The sequence below is a fragment of the Choloepus didactylus genome, chromosome 18 (genome assembly GCF_015220235.1).
Source record: "Choloepus didactylus isolate mChoDid1 chromosome 18, mChoDid1.pri, whole genome shotgun sequence".
In the NCBI taxonomy this organism is placed as follows: Eukaryota; Metazoa; Chordata; class Mammalia; order Pilosa; family Megalonychidae; genus Choloepus; species Choloepus didactylus.
The window spans coordinates 19,623,014-19,641,198 of NC_051324.1; the positions used below are offsets into that span (position 1 = coordinate 19,623,014).

Sequence of the window (18,185 nt, forward strand, 5' to 3'; positions counted from 1 at the left end):
CAGGTAGAGGATACAGTAGGAGAAAGAAGATGGAAAATCACAGGGTCACAATCTAATGGCTCATGTTAAGATGGACACAGCAGAGAAAATGGGGAGTAATTGTTCCTAATATAAGGTATGTAGAGTGTTGTTATCCAACCATAGATTTGTCTAATGGCAAAGCATTTTTATCAATTGCCAATTTCATCAATGATGATCAGGACTGAGGACAAACCCTCTATCCCACCAAATAGCTTGTGATCTTAGAAATTTAAGGAGGTCTTAGGGATTGTCACATCTATATTCTCACCCACTTTGTATCCTCTCTGCAGCTTCCCAATTGCCTGAACACTCACCATGAAGCCCTCATTAGGGAGAATGGTGACTGAGGTAACCTCAAATTGGATGCATCATTCTGCAGGAATAGAGGGGTCAATGACATGAACATTGCCCACATGAAACTTTGGGTTAAGCTATAGTTACTGCCTTGACTTCAATCCTAGGTGGAGGGGTCTTTCTAAAAGGTTCTATATAACCTGGAAGAGCTGGTTGCTTTTTGTCCTGGAAGTAGAAAAGTAAAGAAGAGGGGAGCAAAAAGCCATCGTCAGGCCTCCCAGGGAAGGAAGATGCCAGGGATTGTCTATCCTGCCTGGACCTTAGAATCACCTGGGAAGCTTTAATAATGCACTCATGCCCCAGCACCACCTAAACCCAATTAAGTCAGAATTCATGGTGAAAAGACCTGAGCATCAGTGTTTGCTTTTTAGGGCTTCTCAGGTGATTACAATAATCATCCAAATTGAGAATCTAACCTAAGAGAAAGTCAGGAATTGCAGCTGAAAATATAGACCACCAGAGCTTTGAAAGATATCTTAAATTTCTGTAACTTTTCTGTTTGACATCTTTTAAACTATTGTCTTTTATCCCTTCAGGTTTATCTATAAAAGTAAAATGAGAAAGACCTATTCTTAAATATTAATATAATATATGACAATAATATATAACATATAATATATACATACACACATATAAATATATGCACACATTATTCTTGATTCCCTCTCACCTTGGTCCCTATCTCTAATTAATCTCTAATTATACATCTGTCTCCCTTGCATTGTTGCCAGTTACTAGCTTTTTAATAATTATTTCACCCCCTCTTTTTTTACCTGAATTATGTCCTCACATTTCATCTTCTGAAGTCTTGAAACTACTCCCTAAATTCTTATATTTCTGCCTTGTGCTGTTATAATATAGAGATGAATGCTGTATTATATATTTTAAGTTCATGTCAATTTTTTTCTCACAATATCCAGAACCATTTTTCTTCTGAGTATTTGGAAACTATTATATATTTTCCTGTTTTTTCCTTACTCTCCCCCACTCCACATGTTTTTTATTCTAGTACTGTCTTTGAATATATCTTGTGTTGATTTCTTTTTGAAGCCTAAATGAGATGAAAGATTTCTGAGTCAGTTTTTTGTTGGTTTGATGAGAAGTTTTTTCTGGAGAAAGGAGCATGCCATATGACTCCTGACTGTCTGTGAATACTTTGAGCCTTTACTTGTCTATAGTTAATGCTGAAAGGCAGTTATGGAACTACTTACAATACAGTCAACTTGCTTTACAGTATTACCTAAAGACTAAAAAACAGCTTGCCTGGGTGAATCCTCTACTTCCAGGATTCAAACTGAGACCAGAGATGGCCAGGCCACCAATCTGTGCATTCAATTCCCATGCTAAAGATGCTTCAATGTGATGTGTACCCAGATACTCATATCAGTCATACTGCTAGAGCCTCTATACAGCTGGGACCGCCTTAACCACTTCTGCCCCTGCATTTCACTCCCCAGCTCAGGCCATCATCACTCTCTCTTCTGTCAAGTTTCCTAACTGAGCAACTGTTTCTCATCCTCTGATTCCATTCCATTCTACTCATGGAATGACATTATTTTTAACAAAGCTCTAGTCCTGACTGTCCATGGGCAATAGAGAGAGACAGATGTTTTTTGTCCAGGAATTTGATATAAAATTTAAAAGACTTGGTTCAATCTGGCTTTCTAAGTCTTTGCCTGCTTCTTTACAGGATCTCTCCTTAGAGCCACTGGCCAACCTATCATGCCTGAGTCAGGGCAAGTGAAGGCCAATGGCTTTCCAGTGCAGAAACCCAAAGGCACCTAGCAGAAACCAACCTTCAGACCATGCAACCAAATTTTATTTTATAGAGGGATAGCATACCATATAAGAGAATAAATAATTTTAAATTAATCTGTTATTCAAAGTCCGGAGTAGGGGCTTGATTAATAACAAGTCATTAGCAATTTATTGAACATAAGAGTTTTCACATAAACATGCATATGTCGCTAACCTTGGAGAAATGTATCTGGCTGGTCCAATTGTGACCATGTAGGCAAAGAGGAAGAGAGCAAAGACCACAGACCACAGAATCACTCACTCACTATAGTGTCTTCTCTCTGATTCTTGCCACTTCACTTGATCTTCACTATTTCTAAAAGCCTTGAAACACAGGTTATGTTTTCAAATGCATGCTATTTCAGTGGGAATGCAATTGATATTTCTATTCCAGAATCTGCTTAAATAGTTATGGGATGCTCCCTCAGAGAAAGATAGAGAAATGCCATCTTAATCTTGCTACATTCAAGGAAGAAGTCTCCTTTTTTTCTTCACTTATTTTCCCAGGTTTCTGTCCCTTTCAGCTAATGGAAGGTGGGAGAGACAAAGTGGTTATGACATTAGGCATCTCTGCTGAAAGAAGAGTAAAGGCATTCAGATGATGGAGGAGGCCCATGTGTGAGATATGGCCTTGGGATTGGGAAAATCTTCACCTGAGCAACAGGAAATTTACCATAGGGCTTTGCAGTGAGAGGCTAAAAACATATATGTTGAGTAAATGAATTGAGTGGGCTGATGTTTCCCTTCTTGGGACATTTTCTTGCAGTGACTCTTGGATCCAGAAGACAGGACCAACAGGACAACAGTTACTGACTTCATTCTTGTGGAATTAGTGGAAACAGAACATCTGCAGTCTGTGGTCTTTGTTCTCTTCCTCTTTTCCTACATGGTCACAGTTGGAGGCAACCTCAGCATCCTGGCTGCCATCTTGGTGGAGCCCAAACTCCACACCACCATGTACTTCTTTCTTGGGAATCTATCAGCACTGGATGCTGCATGTATCACCGTCACTGTTCCTTCAATGTTGGGTCGACTCCTGTCCCATAAGTATACAATTTCCTATGATGCCTGCATCTCACAGCTCTTCTTCTTCCACCTCCTGGGTGGGGTGGACTGCTTCCTGTTGACAGCCATGGCCTATGACCGATTCCTGGCCATCTGCCAGCCCCTCACCTACAGCACCCACATGAGCCAGGCAGTCCAGAGGATACTGGTGGCCGTGTGCTAGGCTTGTGCCCTCGCCAATGCACTGACACACACTCTTGCCCAAAGCACCCTCCATTTCTGTGGTCCCAGTGAGGTCAATCATTTCTACTGTGACCTCCCACAGCTCTTCCAGCTCTCCTGCTCCAGCACCCAACTCAATGAGCTGCTGCTGTTTGGTATGGGTTTCATACTGGCAGGCACCCCTGTGGTTCTCATCATCACCTCCTACATATACATGGCAGCTGCAGTTACACAAATGCACTCAGTGGTGGGCAGGAAGAAGGCTTTCTCCACATGTAGCTCCCACCTCACTGTGGTTTTCCTATTCTATGGAACAGGAATTTTCAACTACATGCATCTGGGTTCAGAGGAGGCTTCAGACAGGGATAAAGGGGTTGGGATTTTCATCAGTGTTATCAATCCCATGCTGAACCCACTCATCTGCAGCCTCAGAAACCCTGATGTACAGGGTACCCTATGGCAAGTACTTGTGGAGGGACAATCATTGCACTGAGAGGTGGTAGAATCTCTTGTTTCTTGCCTTTTGGGGGGCTAAGAAATATGTCTTATGATGGCACAAACCAGAAAAATTGGTCCTAAACCATCTTTTCTATCTCCTGATACCAGAGTATTTTAGTTAAGCATTTCTCTTACAAGGAGAACCCTACCTAGTTTGTTAATTCATTCATTCTTTCAACAAATATGCATTGAATTACTTCTATGACCCAGTTTCCCTTCTAGGGCACTGGCTATACAGCAGTGAAAAAAACAGGCAAATATCTCTGCACTCATGCCAGTCATCTTCTAAAGAAGGGAGACAAAATAAATGAAACAAATGAGCATCATATATGGTATATTGGGTACTGTTGATTGTGATAATAAAATACAAACAAGATGGGGGATGATGTTTGGTTCTGCCAGGCAGGCACCCGGTCATGTAGCTACCTTGTACTTGGCAGTGCTTATTTTGTGGGTACAGTTGAAGCCTTGGAAGGCCTGCACAGCAATGTCCTACAGGGAAGTGCAATGTGGACAATCATAGCCTAGGTAGCCAAGAATATCTCTATGAAGTTTCCTTGTGTTGGGGATGAGAGAGTCCCTTCAGATCAGAGTGTGGAGCATTGTTTTGAATGACACATGCAGTGCCAAGGATTATTTCATTCCTTGGAAATCAGCTGCTGCTCTTCGCTACCACGCAAAAGTCCCTCAGGATGTTTAGGGGACAAGAAAAATCTAGAGAGGTAGAAGACCATTAAATAAAAACTACATTAATGCATATGTGATATATCATAAGGTCACGCATGGAATGTTCCATCTCCATCCCTTGCTGCTGTGTCTTTCTTATTTGATGTCACCTTCCTCACACACACATATACATAATGAAGCCCTTGAAAGGATAATCATTTATTCTCCAACAAAGTTGTCATATTTTTCACATAGTATACTTGATATGACTGTTCCAAAGCCTTACTTTTCTCCTCCAAACCTCCCAGCTCAGAAAGTTCACACCCATCAGTGGTCGGCTCACCATATGACCTCTTCCTTCTTCAGGGTAAGCAAGAAGATCATGTTCTAGAGCACAGGATCAAGAATCATGAGATAGTCTTTTTACCTAATCTCAGAAGTGGTGCCCCATCACTCTTACAATAGTTTATTTGTAAGAAGCAAGTCCCTAAATTCCCACATACAAGGAAAGGGAATTGCACAAGGATATGGATACCAGGAGACAGGAATCCCTGGGAGCCATTTCAGAAGCTGCCTCTCCACAACCCAAATGTCTGTCAGTAGGTGATGGATACAAATGGAATACTAATCAGAAATAACAGGGAACAGAGTCCGAGCTGCAGTCGGAGCCCTGCCCAAGCGGAGCCGGAGCCGCAGCCTCAGAGCTGCAGCGCGCTCAGCCTGCTCACCACCCGCCTCAGCCTCGGTGCCTTGGAATTTGTGTTGCTGAGTCAGCAAGCCTTCCAGATTTGCCCAGGTTTGTTGTTCACGTTTTATATCAAGATGGGAACTCAAACAAGTCATTCCTCTTAACGATCTGGTGACTCCATCAAGAAGGGACAGTTTGTGCCAGCTCTCCAGAGGGAAAAAAAAAAGAGCAGCTGGCAATTACCCAAGAACTATATGAAACAGTGTTTTCGGGGTCTCCAGTAACCAGTCACACATTGGACACAAGTTTGGAACTGGAGGAAAAGCTGAGATCGCAGTGAACATTGTAAGTTTCCCGGACCAGGGGTCTGGTGCCCCTCCCCACCCAGACCTCACAGACTGTCTTGCTGCCAGCTCCCTGAAAGGGGGGGGGACCAAAAAACAGCAATCTGCTGAGGTCAAGAAGGGAGGCTCAACCCAGCCTCAACTGCAGAATTACTTAACAAATTAATTAACTAATTTTGGGAGCTGGGGTGCTAAAGAAGGGCTGGGCTCCGAGAAATGGGGGCATGTAAAAGCGGGCACCCATTCCCAGACTCCAAAAAAGCCATTTTTTTCCCCTACATTTGTCCCTTCTGGCTTCTCACTGATCCCTTATCTTTTTGCATTTCAATATCCCCCGGCAGGGGTGGAACTGAAGCTGTTGGAGAGTAATTATCAGACAATAGCCCAAAGCATATCTTTGAATGCTCTATTCTGACACTGACAAAACTTCCAGGCTGGGGAAAGACTTTTAAAAGAGACTCTTTTTTTTTTCTTTTTTCTTTTTCTTGTTTTTCTTTTCTATTTTTTTTTTTTAATCTAAAAGTAATATATGTGGTTATTTTCTATCGGAAAGCCCAGGTTGAGGGATAGGCTGGGCTTGAGGGGAGACAGAGTACCCACAGTGTCTTTGAATTCCGTATTCACTACTGAAGGCCTCCACCCCTGTCTTTAATTGGCAACTCAGGCTGACCAAGGAATCTACCTGGAGAGGCCCCAAAGAGGAGAGGGGAGAAGGGAACAGTGCCCCTGAGAGACAACTGGAGTTCTGAGGATTGGGAGAGTGGAGGGAGGGTCAGCTCAACTGGCAGTCCTCCTTCTTGGAACTCAGACACCAGGGGCTGGAATTCAGATTCCGGCTTCAATCAGCCACACCCCCGACAGGATCAGGGTCACCAGGAGAACTAAAGTCTACATACCTCCTTACACTGGTGGGGGAGCTGCGGGCTGGCAAGCACCACCTGCTGGACAGGAAAGGAAAAGCACCAATTCTAACAGCCTCATAGTAGGGTCTCATTCTCAGGAAAACTCCATACCCTCCCAATGAGACCTGGGCCTCACTAGACTGGGAAAATCTGACTAGGGTCGACCATATCTGAGGAGACCCACTCACAAAAAGGTTACATAGAGGCAGAGCAAGAAACAGGAAAAACAAGAGGGGATAAATTCTGATCGATGAAATAGAACCTAAGTTAGAGGTCTAGAATAAGTTGAACTGAATAACAGAGGCCAGAGAACAAAGCCAACCAACAAGAAAACCACTAGGTAAAAGACAGAAAACAAGCTCCAAAATAAACTAATCAAGAAAATCAGATGCCTAGACAACTTAAGATAACAAGCCATACCAGGAAACACGAAAACATGGACCAGCCAAAGGAACAAACTAATAGCTTAGCTGAGACACAGGAGTGGAGGCAACTAATGCTAAATAAATTCGATGAAATGAAGGAAGATATAGCAAAAGAGCTGAAGGATATAAAGAAGACACTGGCTGACCATCAAGAAGAATTCATAAACTTAAAAAAACAAGTGGCAGAACTCATGGGAATGAAGGCCACAATGGAGGAGATGAAAAACACAATGGAGGGACACAACAGTAGATTTGAACAGGTAGAAGAAAAGATCAGTGAACTGGAAGACAGGTCATTCGAATTCATACACACAAAAGAATAGATGGTGAAAAAAATGGAAAAATATGAGCAGGGTCTTAGGGAGCTGAGTGACAACATGAAACGCACAAATATACGTGTTATGGTTATCCCAGAAGGAGAAGAGAGGGGAAAAGGGTCAGAAAGAGTAATAGAAGACATATTCACTGAAAATTTCCCAACTCTTATAAAAGACAGAAAATTAGAGATTCAAGAAGTACAATGTACCCCAAATAGAATAGATCCCAATAGACCTACTCCAAGACACTTACTACTCAGATTGTCCAATGTCAAAGACAGAGAGAGGATTCTGAAAGCAGCAAGAGAAAAGCGATCCATCACATACAAGGGAAGGTTGATAAGACTATGTACAGATTTCTCTGCAGAAACGATGGAGGCAAGAAGACAGTGGCATGATATATTTAAGATACTGAAAGAGAAAAACTGCCAACCAAGAATTCTATATCCAGCAAAACTTTCCTTCAAAAATGAGGGAGAGATTAAAACATTTTCAGACAAACAGACACTGAGAGAGTTTGTGAATAAGAGACCGGCACTACAAGAAATACTAAAGGGAGTGCTACAGGCTGATAGGAAAAGACAGGAGAGATAGAGTTGGAGAAGAGTGCAGAAATGAAGATTATCAGGAAAGGTGAAAAGAGAGGAAAAAATAAGATATGACATATAAATTCCAAAAAACAAAATGGTAGTAGAAAGTACTGCCCTTACAGTAATAACACTAAATGTAAATGGATTAAACTCCCCAATAAAAAGACACAGACTGGCAGAATGGATTAAAAAACAGGACCCATCTATATACTGTCTACAAGAAACTCACTTTAGACACAAGGACAAAAATAGACTGAAAGTGAAAGGTTGGAAAAAGATATTTCATGCAAACAACAACCAGAAAAAAGTGGGAGTAGCTATATTAATATCAGACAAGTTAGACTTCAAAAGCAAAACAATTAAAAGAGACAAAGAAGGACACTATACATTAATAAAAGGGTCAATTCATCAAGAAAACATAACAATCATAAATATTTATGCACCTAACCAGAATGCCCCAAAATTCATGAGGCAAACACTGCAATCACTGAAGGGAGAAATAGATACCTGTACAATAATAGTTGGAGACTTCAATACACCACTCTCATCAATGGATAGAACATCTAGAAAGAGGATCACTAAAGAAACAGAGATGTTGAATTGTATGTTAAATGAACTAGACTTGACAGACATTTATAGAACACTACATCCAACAACAGCAGGATACACTTTTTTCTCAAGTGCTCATGGAACATTCTCTAGGATAAACCACATGTTGGGTCACAAAGCTAGTCTCAACAAATTTAAAAATATTGATATTATACAAAACACTTTCTCAGACCACAATGGAATGAAGTTGGAAATAAATAAAAGGCAGAAGGTCATAAAATTCACAAACATATGGAGGCTAAACAACACCCTCTTAGAAAACCAGTGGGTAAAGGAAGAAATTACAAGAGAAATTAGCAAATACCTCAAGGCAAATGACAATGAAAACACAACTTATCAAAACTTATGGGATGCAGCAAAGGTGGTGCTGAGAGTGAAATTTATTGCCCTTAATGCCTATATTAAAAGAGAAGAGAAAGCAAAAATTGAAGAGTTAACTGCTCACCTGGAGGAATTAGAGAAAGAACAGCAAACTAACCCCAAAGCAAGCAGAAGGGAAGAAATAACAAAGATTAGAGCAGAAATAAATGCAATTGAGAACAGGAAAACAATAGAGAGAATCAACAAAACCAGAAGTTGGTTCTTTGAGAAAATCAATAAAATCAACAGACCACTGGCTAGGCTAACAAAAAAAAAAAAAAAGAGAGAGAGAGCAGATGCAAATAAATGCAATCAGAAATGGGAAAGGAAATATAACTACCGACCCTGCAGAAATTAAGGAGATAACAAGAAGATACTATGAGCAACTATATGCTAATAAACTAGACAACTTACATGAAATGGACAACTTCCTAGAAAAGCATAAACAACCAACATTAACTCAAGAAGAAATAGATGACCTCAACAAACCAATCACAAGTAAAGAGATTGAGTCAGTCATCAAAAAGCTCCCAAAAAGGAAAAGCCCAGGACCAGATGGTTTCACATGTGAATTCTACCAAGCATTCAAGAACGAATTAGTACCAATCCTGCTCAATCTCTTCAAACAAAATTGAAGAAGAGGGAAAGCTACCTAACTCTTTCTAAGAAGCCATCATCACCCTAATACCAAAACCAGGCAAAGATACTACAAAAAAAAGAAAATTATAGACCAATTTCTTTAATGAATATAGACGCAAAAATCCTCAACAAAATACTCGCAAATTGAATCCAGCAGCACATTAAAAGAATTATACACCACTACCTGGTGGGATTTATTCCAGGTATGCAAGGCTGGTTCAACACAAGAAAATCAATTAATGTAATACACCACATCAATAAATCAAAGCAGAAGAACCACATGATCATCTCGATTGACGCAGAAAAGGCATTGGACAAAATTCAACATCCTTTACTGATGAAAACATTTCAAAGGATAGGAATAGAAGGGAACTTTTTCAATATGATAAAGTCAATTTATGAAAAACCCACAGCTAACATCACACTCAATGGGGAGAGACTGAAAGCTTTTCCTCTAAGATCAGGAACAAGACAGGGATGCCCACTATCACCATTGTTATTCAACATTGTGCTGGAAGTTCTAGCTAGAGCAATTAGGCAAGAAAAAGAAATAAAAGGCATCCAAATTGGAGAGGAAGAAGTAAAATTTTCACTATTTGCAGATGACATGATTCTATTAGGAGGAAATCCAGAAAAATCTACAGCAAAGCTACTAGAACTAGTCAATGAATACAGCAAAGTAGCAGGCTACAAGATCAACATGCAAAAATCTGTAGTGTTCCTATACACAAATAATGTGCAACAAGAGGAGGAAATCAAGAAAAAAATCCCATTTACAATAGCAACCAAAAGAATCAAGTATTTAGGAATAAACTTAACCAAGGACACAAAAGACCTTTACATAGAAAACTATAAGAAACTGCTAAAAGAAATTGAACAAGAACTGAAAAAATGGAAGAACATACCATGTTCATGGACTGGAAGACTAAATATAGTTAAGATGGCAATTTTACCTAAACTGATTTACAGATTCAATGCAATACCAATTCAAATCCCAAAAACTTACTTTACAGAAATAGAAAAACCAATAATTAAATTTATTTGGAAGGGTAAGGTGCCCCGAATAGCCAAAAATATCTTGAGAAAGAGGAAAGAAGTGGAGGTCTCACACTACCTGACTTTGAAGCATATTACAAAACTACAGTGCTCAAAACAGCATGGTACTGACATAAGGACAGATATACTGATCAATGGAATTGAATTGAGTGTTCAGAAGTAGACCCTCGCATCTGCGGACAACTGATCTTTGATAAGGCAGTGAAGCCAAAGCAACTGGGAAAGAGCAGCCTATTCAATAAATGGTGTTTGGAGAACTGGATATCTATTTCCAAAAGAATGAAAGAGGATGTCCATCTCACACCTTATACCAAAATTAACTCAAAGTGGATCAAAGACCTAAACATTAGTACCAAGACCATAAAACTCTTAGAAGAAAATGTAGGGCAATATCTTAAGGATCTTGTGATAGGAGGTGGTTTCTTAGACCTCACACCCAAGGCACGAGCAACCAAAGAACAAATAGACAAATGGGATCTCCTCAAAATTAAACACTTTTGTACATCAAAGGACTTTGTCAGAAAAGGAAAAAGGCAACCTACACAATGGGAGATGATATTTGGAAACCACATATCAGATAAGGGTTTAATATCCCGAATATATAAAGGAATCCTGCATCTCAATAACAGAAAGACAAACAATCCAATTTAAAAATGGGCAAAAGACACGAACAGACATTTTTCTGAAGAGGAAATACAAATGGCTCAAAAGCCTATGAAAAAATGCTCAACTTAACTGGCTATTAAGGAAATGCAAATCAAAACCACAATGAGATGTCATCTCACACCTACCAGAATGGCCATTATCCAAAAAACAGAAAATGACAAGTGCTGGAGAGGATGTGGAGAAAGAGGCACACTTATTCATTGTTGGTGGGAATGTAGAATGGTGCAACCACTCTGGAAGGCAATATGGAGGTTCCTCAGGAAGCTAAATATAGATTTGCCATATGACCCAGCTATTCCATTGCTAGGTATATACTCAGAGGAACTGAAACTTAAGACACAAACAGACATTTGTAAACTGATGTTTATTGCAGCATTCTTCACAATTGCCAAGAGATGGAAACAGCCCAAATGTCCATCAAAGGACGAGTGGGTGAACAAACTGTGGTGTATACACATGATGGAATATTATGCAGCTGTAAGACAGAACAAAGACATGGATCATATAATAATGTGGATAAACCTTGAGGACATTGTGTTAAGTGAAGTTAGCCAGAAACAAAAGGACAGATTCTGTATGGTCTCACTAGTATGAACAGACATTAATGAACAAACTTTGGGAGTTAAAAGCTGACAACACAGGCGACCAGGAGATAGAAAGAGGACAGAGATCAGCCATTTGATGCTGAAGGACTACAGAATGTTTAGGATTGATTGCATAGATCCAGAAATAGATAGCATAATACTGTGTGATGGTAGCACAGTATTGTAAGTACACTGACCAAAGATGTCTGTGAGTAAAGCTGAAAGAGGTGGGATAGGAGAATGTATGACACCAGAGGTAAAGATAGATGATAAAGACTGGGACTGTATAACGTGGCAAAAACTGGAGTGGCCAATGACTGTTACTAAATATACAAATATAAAAATGTTTTTGCATGTCGGAAAGCAAATGAATGTCAACCATGTAGAGATTTGAAAAGGGGATGGTATTCAGGAAAAAACATAATCAAAGCAAACTGGAGTCTATGGTCAACAGTAACATTGTAATATACCTCCATTAAATGTAACAAAGGCGATATGCCAATGCTAAATGTATATGACAGGGGGATATAGGGGAGGAATATGGGATTCTTGGTAGCAGTGTTATTTGCTGTCCTTACTAGTATATTGTATTGTATGACATGTTATTTTTCTTTTTATCATTTTTTTCTTATTGCTAAAAAAAAAACAATTTTTCTTGTAGTAATCAGTATGTTCAAGTGCTGATTGTGGTGATAAATGTACAACTTTATGATGATTCCATGAACAACTGATTGTAAACTGTGGATAAATGTACGGTATGTGAATATAACTCTATAAAATTGTAGGGAAATATATATATAGGAGTAAAAGTGTTGGAGAAAACATGGTGAGAGGGATGATGCCTCACCAATATGGACTAACTACAATGTGTAAACTCAGAATTGAATCTTAGAACATAGCCTAACATGGACATAATTGTAATAGTCCCTAGATTGTAAGCTCTTACAGCAGTTAACTCTATCCCTGAATTGTAAGGCCTATCTCTAAACTTTGAGATGCTGATCCCCTAGCGTATAACTTGATTGGTCTCTGGAACAATGCATATCTCTGAAACACCTGAAACTCAGAGCTAGAGCTCGGCAGATATGAATGTCAGTATTAGTGCATACAGCCACTGTCAAAAAAAAAAAAAAAAAAAGCTGAAAAAGAGCCCAGACTTCAATTAGTGATATGAATGAAGCAGATCTGGTTACGACCAGGGCAAGCCAGGCCAAAGGGTAAAGGTTGAAACTGATTGTGTTTTAAAACTTCAACTTCCATATGAGACCAAGGGAGGAGATATCTATTTGGTACAGGATCTAAATTTTCTAAACAGTACAACTCTACAGTCGATTTGTTCAAACACCACAATTGCATGGAACTTTGAATAGGAAGTGAGATATGGTAGGTTAGTAGAGGCTGGAGTGAAATAGTGACACATCCCAGAGTAATTTGGGCAGATAATAAAAAATATATTTACAGCCTCCCTCTCCCCAGCCCCGAGGATCTGGGGGAAGGTGCGGATGTGTTGGACATCCTCACCTGGACTGGTGTTGATGTTGTCACAAACATTGGGACTGGCGGTTTGATGTGCTGAGCCCTCGAGCATGGGACTTGCCCTTAGGAAGCTCATTACCACAAAGGAGAGTCTAAACTTGCATGTAATGGTGCCTAAGAGTCTCCCCCTGAGTACCTCTTTGTTGCTCAGATGTGGTCCTCTCTCTCTAACTGAGCCATCTCAACAGGTGAACTCGCTGCCCTCCCCTCTACGTGGGACCTGACTCCCAGGGGTGTAAATCTCCCTGCCAATGCAGAACATGACTCCTGGGGATGAATGTGGACCCGGCATTGTGTGACTGAGAGTATCTTCTTGACCAAAAGGGGGATGCAAAATGAGACGAAATAGTTTCAGTGGCTGAGAGATTTCAAATGAAGTCGAGAGGTCACTCTGGTGGACATTCTTATGCACTATATAGATAACACCTCTTAGGCTTTAATGTATTGGAATAGCTAGAAGTAAATACCTGAAACTACCAAACTCCAACCCAGCAGTCTGGACTCCTGAAGACAATTATATAATAATGTAGATTACAAGGGGTGACAGTGTGATTGTGAAGACCTTGTGGATCAAACCCTCTTTATCTAGTGTATGGATGAGTAGAAAAATGGGGATAAAAACTAAAAGACAAATGGGGTGGGATGGGGGGATGATTTGGGTGTTCTTTTTTTCACTTTTATTTTTTATTCTTGTTCTGGTTCTTTCTGATGTAAGGAAAATGTTCAGAGATAGATTGTGGTGATGAACGCATAACTATGTTATCATACTGTGGACAGTGGATTGTATACCATGGATGATTGTATGGTGTGTGAATGTATTTCAATAAAACTGAATTTAATTTTAAAAAAAAAGAAATAACAGGGAACAAACTTCTGATATTCACAACAATATGCATAAATTTTAAAACATTATGCTGATTGAAAGAAGTCAGACACAGGGGACATGATCCAATCTACCACACATACACATGCAATAAAACAATAAAGAAAAGGAAAGAAATGAAAAACACATAAGTTAGGATTATGATAATTCCTTAAAGGAAGAAATACACAGGGAGTTCTATTTGTTATGCTGCATTGTTGATGTATGGGTGTTTATTATATTATTCTTTATACCTTGTAAAATTTAAATGTAGATATTGTCAAAAATGCAAATGATGGCAATAAAAATATAACAGTCACAATGGACAAAATTCTGTCTGAAATTCTAGAAAATACAAGCTAACCTACAGTGACAGAGGACAGAGCCATGATTGCCTGGGTCCCATGGTGGAGGGAGGGACTGACTGCAAAGGGGCTCTAGAAAACTCTTGGCAATGAGGCAAATATACCATATTTTAATTCTGGTAATGGTTACCCTAGTATATACATTTGCCAAAGCTCATCAAATTATGTATTTTTAAGGAATTCACTTTATCAGTGTAAATTATACATCAATAAAAATGATAAAAATATTATACAATTTACATTCAGTTTCCAAATTTTGCAAATGTAAATAATGCACATATTTTCTGATGCATACTGTTAAGTTTTCTAGGGCTGCTTTGATAAATATTACAAAATATTTTGCTTAAAAAACAGGGATTCATTGTCTCTCAGTTTTGTAGGCTAGCATCCAAAATGAAGATATTGGCAGGCCATGTTTGCTCCAAAGTCTACCATTCTTGTGATGGTTTGCTGGCAATAAATCTCTGCCTTTGTCACCTGGTGATTATTTTCCTCCTCTGGCTTCTGTTTCAATGTCTGAATTTCCTTTGTTTATGAGGACTCCTTCCATACTGGATTAAGACCCATCCTATTTCAGTCTGACCTCATCTTAACAGGATCTTCAAAGATCCCATTTACTGGGGATAAGAATTGAACCTACCTTTGTAGGGGACATGATCCAGTCTACCACACATACATGTGCAATAAAACAATAAGGAAAAGGAAGGAAATGATAAACACATGAGTTAGGATCATGATTATTCCTGAAAGGAAGAAGTACACAAGGAGTTCTATTTGCTGTGCTGCATTATTGATGAATGGGTGTTTATTATATTATTCTTTATATCTTGTAAAATTCACATATAGATATTTTATAAAATGCAAATGATGACAGTAAAAATATAACAGTCACAATGGACAAAGGATGGAATATATACATATATATATATATATATATTCAATCACAAAAAGACCAGCACCCAGGAAGAAATGTAGAAAATGACTACATTTTGAATGTATTGTGTCCCCCAAAATGCCATTATCTTTGTAGTTTTGTGGGTCAGACGTTTTGATGCTGGTTAGATTTGCTTGGAATGTGCCCCACCCAGCTGTAGGTAATGATTTTGATGATATGTTCCCATGGAGGCATGGCCCTGCCCATTCGGGATGGGCCTTGATCAGTGGAGCTATATAAATGAGCTGACTCGGGGGGAGAAAACTGAGTGCAGCTGTGAGTGGTGTTTTGAAGAGGAGCAAGCTTGCTAGAGAGGAACGTCCTGGGAGAAAGCCATTTTGAGGCCAGAGCTTTGGAGCAGACGCCAGCTACCTCCCTAGCTAGCAGAGGTTTTCCGGATGCCATTGGCCATCCTCCGGTGAAGGTACCCGATTGCTGAGGTGTTACCTTGGACGCTTTGTGGCCTTAAGACTGTAACTGTGTAACAAAATAAACCCCCGTTTTATAAAAGCCTATCCATCTCTGGTGTTTTGCATTCTGCAGCATTAGCAAACTAGAACATATATATTCAATCACAAAAAGACCAGCACCCAGGAAGAAATGTAGAAAATGACTAGACAAGGACAATTAAGAAAAATAACAACCAACAAAAGAAATGCAGATTGCTCAAAAATACTAGGAAAAATAGTCAACCTAACTACATCTGAGCAACGCAAATTAAAACAACAATGGGATATGATTTTTCACTGATACGATAAAAATTTATTAAAATGATAGTGCTGATTAGGACATGGGGAAATGGGCACCATATCAGGTAACCTTAAGTTAGTTAAAGCAATAGCAGAGGGGTGCCTGATACTGAGAACCTGGGCCTGAAATCCAGAGGCAGATATTAATTCCCACTTAAAAGAAAATTGTGGCTCACACAGGAAATCCAAAGAACTTCTTTGTTTCTGCCTGCCCTCCCCACGTCACTTTCTGATTGCATATCACATTTTCTACACTAATACTGCTGTCTGGGGTGGGAAGTGCCACAGTGGGGTTCACTGTGGTCATTTGCTTTCAATTGAGCTCAATTACTCTTGTTTTTTTCCTCCCCAGGACATGCGAGCAGAGCTTAGGTTTCAGGCCTCTTAACTAGCCCATGGGGTAATGCCTGCCTTCCCTGCAGTAGCTACAGTTACCACAATAGGCCAGAGCTCAAAGGCCAAATTAAGCACCATTAACACTCAGGATTTTAAAGGACAAAGAAGGGAGCAGGGTCCCCACCTGCCACTCCGCCTCTGTCCCCTGATCTGCCTAGGGCAGATCGATCCACTAATCTGGATGCCCCCTTCTGGGTGGGTGTGGAGGAAGTGACTCCTTGTGGACCAGACTTGGACTCCTATGGGACTCCTGCCCTCCCACCAGGCAGGGATGAGACCCTTACTGCAGCAGCCCCTGCCTCTGGCCAGTTCCCCTTCTTCTAGCACCTTCCACCATCATGACAAGGGAGAGGAAGCTTGTTTTTCAGGTGCATGGCTCATCTGAGGCCAACATGTCAGATGCTGGACTTTATTTTTATTGGTTATCTGCTTCCAAAATTTTACATGCCAGAAATCTAATCCCATCCCCTTTTTGGACAATGTTAACTGGCAAAATGTTACTCAAGAAGAACAATGTTACTTTTGCTTTTGACCATTTTCCCTAAAAGTTGTCTGAGCATCCTCTCCTTCCACATCTCACAAAGCAAATCATCACAAACAAGACCAAACAAGTGCTTGTGCCCCTCTTGGTGAAAGAGTAGTTTGGAATAAACTTTTAAGAGAGCAATTGGAGTAAAATGTACCAAAGCCCTAAAAATAAAAACTTTCAGTCCACCAATTTCATATTAGAAGTTTGCTTTTGGACATAATCAAACGAATAAAGATGTACATATAGGAACATTTACTACCATCTTGTATCCAATGGGAAAAAAGGAAAACAACTAAATATGGAGTAATAGTAAATTACTTAAATAAATTGTAATATGGACATTAAATTTTATATGGGATACTTTGCAGGCATTAAATTATTTTGTAGCTGAATATTTATTTACATGAAAAGATTATAGTAGTGTTAAATGAATAAGTAAGTAGCAAAACAAATTTGAATTCAATTTTTAAAAAGTATATAAACAGAGACCAAAGCCTAAAAATAACATCAAATGAGAAAATAGCTGTATTTGCATGGTGGAAATACAGGTAATTATTTTTTGCTTATTTTCACTTCTGATATTTCTAAAACAAATGCATGTAATTTAATAAAAATAATAAAAATTAAAACTCATAAACAACTCTGAGGTATCTCATTACCTACAGAATATATTCCAAGCACCTTAACATGGCATTCAAGGCCTGTCAAAAATATCTCGGTGTCTCTCAGCTTCATCACTTTCTGCTAATGTGTCACAAATGACAATCCATAAGCACCAACCTAGATGTTCCCCTGACACACCAGGTGGTTTCCTGTGTCCCTGCCTCTGCCCATAGTTCCCCCAGACTCTCTGCAAAGGGCTTCTGCACCTTATGTCATGTGATCCACATGGAGTCCCTCTGAGACAAATATGCTTTATTTTCAATTAAGATAAGAAAAGAGGGCTGAGGGTGGTCAGATGACATCCAAGAACATAACTTGTGCAGCACAGAGCTGGGATAAGGACCCAGGCTGTCTGATCTCCAAATGAGAGCACTCACTTCTACATCTTTGCTTATCACTTTGCTTTCC

At 39.6% G+C, this 18,185-nt stretch overlaps 1 pseudogene; it reads left to right on the plus strand.

Annotated features, from left to right (window-relative positions):
• The first annotated feature begins 2,932 nt into the window (after window positions 1-2,932).
• Window positions 2,933-3,892, plus strand: LOC119514678 (annotated as a pseudogene).
• The last annotated feature ends 14,293 nt before the right edge of the window (window positions 3,893-18,185 follow it).